Source organism: Podarcis melisellensis, assembly GCF_964234715.1.
Source record: "Podarcis melisellensis genome assembly, chromosome: 15".
NCBI classification, from domain to species: domain Eukaryota; kingdom Metazoa; phylum Chordata; class Lepidosauria; order Squamata; family Lacertidae; genus Podarcis; species Podarcis melisellensis.
In genome coordinates, this window is record NC_138532.1 from 31,411,948 (window position 1) to 31,416,876 (window position 4,929).

The 4,929-nt window shown below is 44.9% G+C and overlaps 1 long non-coding RNA gene across 1 annotated transcript; it reads right to left on the bottom strand.

Annotated features, from left to right (window-relative positions):
* Window positions 1–584: 584 nt before the first annotated feature.
* Window positions 585–3,685, bottom strand: LOC309358073. Its single transcript, XR_014163330.1, has 2 exons — window positions 3,580–3,685; window positions 585–773 (listed from the first exon to the last, which is right to left on the bottom strand). It is a non-coding gene; the product is annotated as an uncharacterized lncRNA (long non-coding RNA).
* Between the last annotated feature and the right edge of the window lie 1,244 nt (window positions 3,686–4,929).

A 4,929-nucleotide genomic window follows, 5' to 3' on the forward strand; every position in this document is an offset into this window, starting at 1 on the left:
AACTAGAGAACTCTTAGAAGTCAGGGCCTGGCTCTGGTGAGCACTAGAGGAGCACACAACCTGTGGCCCTCTAGATGCTGGAGCAAGGTGTGGAGAGTTCCTAGGGCAGGCATTGCCAAACATGGCCCTCCAGCTGTTTTGGGACCACAGTTCCCATCATCCCTGACCACTGGTCCTGTTAGCTAGGGATGATGGGAGTTGTAGGCCAAAAAACAGCTGGAGGGCTAAGTTTGGCCATGCCTGTCTTAGGGGATACCTATTCCCCTCACGTAGCTCCAACTTCTGGTTTATCAATGCCTCTTCCCAAGGACCTCCCAAGGAAACTGGAGCTTTGTAAGGGGAACCAGGGTCTCCTAGCAACTCTCTGCAGCCTTAGCAAGCCATAGCTCCCAGGGTGCTTTGGAAGAAGGCACGGCTGTTTAAAGGGCTATGACACTGCTTTAAATGTACAGAGCAAATGGGCCCTAGGATGGCCAACTGTTGACCACAGCTCTCCTCGGCCCCAGCTGGTGTGGCAAGTAACCCAGCAATACTATGGCAGCACCTTGTTGGTCAGCCCCACCATAAACCATGGCAAATGACGCTTTTGTGTCCGATTCCAGGAGATGCTCTTAGTATCCGGTGAGGGAGGGCGGGGGTCAGAGCAGGACTCTGCTAGGAGGGATTCTCCTCCAAGGGCTCCCCTTCAGGAGCATGGCACTTGGTGGGTGAACCTCCCACATCATCATCAGTACCTCCTCTTCTATGCGTCAACAGGAGCAGAAGACCATTACCTGCAAGATATGGAAACAGAGGTCCCTGTTAGAACATTCAAGCAAATGCGATCCTAAAAACATATAAGGCAAATAATGTTTTACACTACAATTCCCATCATCCCAAGCCACCACCGCCATTTTGGACTCTTCCTCAACCCCAGCCTTGCCCTTCTGGTTCATGGGAGTTGTAGTCTAAATCGTTTGGAGGGTATCAGGTTACAGGAAAGGCTGGATATGACAATTCGCAAATAAAAGCTTAGCCGTCACCGGGGGGTGGGGTGGGGACAAAAATGATGGTTGAGCTATGTTGAGATAAAGCTATGCACTATGTTTATTCATTGCATTTCTCCATGGAACTCAAGGTGGTATACATGGGTCTCCCCTTCCTAAAGCCCTACAACAACCCTGTGAGGTAGGTTAGGCTGAGAGGCAGGCACTGCCCAAGGTCAACCAGTGAGCTTCATGGCTGAGCAGGGATTTGAACCCTGGTCTCTCCGAGGTCATAGACTCGGTTTTTTATATACAAAAATGTATAAATCATCCTGGTTTTTCAGATTCCTTGACCTTGAAAACACCGTATTTACAACTGCAGGTTCTTAAAATATTTAGATTCCTTAAAATATTATCTTAGAATTCCAATAAAATTTACTCAGAATTTTTTATTTACTAAGAATTCCAATAAAAATAATTTCCAATAAAACTTCTGATCTTTTTTTTTTTACTTATAACATTTAATTCACAATTAGTGTGTTTTGCTAAATGTCCCACCCTTGCAAATCAAATATTTCCACTTAAATACTTTTGACCACAGGAAAAGAGAAATATTCACAAAACCTGCAAAAATGGCATAGCAGACATGCAACCCTAAATGCACTTACTAGGCAGCAGGCCCCATGATTTAGTGTGAAGTAAAGATGCATGTTTAGGATTGCCAGTATTTATTTATTTTTTGCTTAGACATGGGAAAAAAAACACCAGATCAGGTAGGACATTGGACATTTTAATTCAAAACTTTCTGCCCTCCCCACTCCACACTGCAATCACTACATGCTAATTCTCCAGATTGTACAGCTACTCTGGAGTAAATTCAATTGGACAGAACAACATTAAGGTGTTCTGTTTTGATATTAGCAACATCCATTACAAAAGCCACATTGAGCAGTGGGATTTTTGCATTTGCAAAAGCCACTTTGAACAGTTTACATATCTGGAAAGTTGCAATCCTGAACACATGTATTATTTGTTAGCAGCCTCATCCCAACATTGCTCAGGAATTCTTAGAAGCCAAAATAAATCAGTGCAGCTTTGAAATCAGTGGTTAAAAGTAGTTTTTAAAGGTTCAGTCCTCCATCTTGATTCAAAGAGGCATCCAAGGTGGATTCCAATCCACCTGCCCAGTCCTGGTTTACTGTTTCCAGCAGTAATTTAACAGAACTCTTATCACAACTCCAAGTTAGTACTGATGGGGTTAACCTTAAGAGATCGATAAGATCCCAACCACATAAGATCCCAACCACCGCCAAGGAGAGATCACCTGCATGCAGACAGCCAAAATCTGCTCAGAGAGAAGATTACGTGATCATGTCCTGGTCAGAACCAAACCAGAAGTTGTGGCAATACCAGGTCAGACTATACTTCACTCATCATTGCCTCTGGCATATCTTACAGGCAACCCCAGGGCTGTGGCTCAGTGGCAGGGCATATGCTTTGCGTGCAGGAGGTTTCAGGTTCAATCCCCAGCATCTCCAGATCAGGACAAGAGAGAATCCTGCTTAAAATCCTGGAGAGCAACTGCCACACCGTGGAGATGGTCTGGTTCACAATGAAGCAGCATTCTACACTCCTAGTTAAATCAGGGCTTTAATAACTTAAGAAGTGTCTGCAGGATTCCTCAGCTTGGCTCTGAAACAGGGCTGACTCTCAGGGTGCTCCCCACTGTAAATGCATTGCTGAAATACTGTAAATGAGGCAACAAAGAGGGTTGGTTTGTTGTTGTTGTTTTTTTAAACAACTTGCTGGATTTCCCCCAGAAAGGTTAAATCATATGGATAAACAATTATAAGAACAAAAGAGGAGCTGGGTAGCTGATAGGCTAAAATGGAGCCCTTCTAGTCCAGCATCCTGTTCCCACAGTGCCTTAGGCAATAAATAGCACACCCCCAATCAGTGCCTCGCAACCTTTTGCAGTGAAAAATGCACAGATTTAAATTGCATACTGTACACCTTCATAGGATTTGCAGTGCAATTGGAACTGACCTACACTCAGCTAAGTCTACCACAGAACATCTTCTTTCTCCTTCCATTTGCTCTCTCTCTCTCTTCCACCCACCGGACCTCTAGGATAATTAGGTAGGAATGAAAATGCAACCAGTCCCAAAGGCGTAATGAAAACTATCATTCTAAAGCAACGTATCTGAAACGAAGCTGCAGCAGACCAATAAAACGAAATAAGCCGTTGGACTTTCTCTGACTACGCTACTGAAATATAGATTGCAGAGTTGGAAGGGATCTCTGAGAACCATCCAGTCCAACCCGCTGCAATGCAATGGGAAGACTGAATTTAGTGGGGCTTTCACAGGCTAAAATCCGACACTTCCTTGCCTGGAAGTAGGTTCTAATGCATTCAACGGGCTTACTTCCGAGGAGACAGGGAAATTTTAGCCTCCCTTACTTAGGAGAAACCAACCATTAAACCAAACGAGGCTTACTTCTAGGTGGAAAAGCACAGGATTGCCATGCAACCGGTTAACAACATGCAGGAATAAGGGTGGAACTTTGGGGTGCGAGTTAAGCCGTTTAAATGCACGTTTAAAGCAACACTTACTTCCCGCTCAGTATCCTCGCCGCCATCTTGCTCCCAAACTAAAGGTGGCTTCCGCGGCTTCAGCATGCTCTCTCCTCTCAGCCAATGGCAGCTCCCCGAAAGGTCAGGTGACATTCACGGCCAAAGCATACACTCGGATCCCCGCCGGCCACGCCCACAGGAAGGAAGGCATGCCGCACTTCGGGCTCCCATGCGAAGGCTGCCAGATGCGGCACAGAGACCCCCCGCCATTCGCTCTATGATTCATAATGGTGGAGGCCGTATGTGGCTCGCCAGATGTTGATGGACTCCTAATAATAATTTATTATTTATACCCCGCCCATCTGGCTGGGTCCTCCCAGCCACTCTGGGCTGCTTCCAACAAAACACTAAAATACAATAACCTATTAAACATTAAAAACTTCCCTAAACATTCCCCCTAATCCCATTCGCCCTAGCCACTAAGGCTAGTAGCCAGGGATGGTAAGATTTAAGAAAGTAAGAGACCAGGTATGGCGTGGTGGATAGAGTTGGATTAGGACCTCACAGGGCTACTGCTGCTGAGTTCAGGTCCTCGATGCCTCATGGACTGCCTCTCCCCATACAGTATATACCTACCCAGAACCTGCATTCATCTTCAAAAGGCCCTCAGTGAGATCTGGATGGTAGCAACATGAGAATGGGTCTTTTCACTGGTATGCTTGGAGCCATCACAGACCAAATGTAGGTGCCAGGCAACAAAACACTTTTGAGCCAAATTTTTAACCTGGTTGACATTGTGGCCTCTAAGTGGGTGGGATTTGTTAATGCAGCTTTTCATGCGCATCAATGTTTTTAGCTTTCATTTCAGCTCTATGAAGATTTTTATTTTTGCATTATACTGCAAGTTGCTTTGAGTTGATATTTTGTGGAAAATGTGACTAAAGTGCAATTGTGATAATGATAATGGTTGGATACATTCCACCACATACAGAAAAGCTGCATAAATTGGTACTGCCTGCAACAGTTAGTATCTCAAGAAATCTTGGCTTTTTGTTCTCTCTCCCCCACCCTCAGAAGCTTCTTGTTCTCTTTGAGTGAAAGTATACACTTGTATGTGGACAATGTTTAGTAAAATTTCTAGAGGCGAGGGCCCTTACAGCTTAATGCCTCTCGCTCTCTCCCACTTGTAAATTTAAAAAAGCTACAGTAATATATTCCGCTTTGCCAAATTTAGATGAACTGCCAAATACAGCTATTCCCACTCCATATTTTTCTGCAACACAGATTCTGCAAAGAGTCCCAAGTATCCATGCAGTTCAACACTTCCTTCCTAAACACACAGGGGTTGATGGGGGTTCCCGGATAAGGGCGGGGAAAACAGGCAAAATG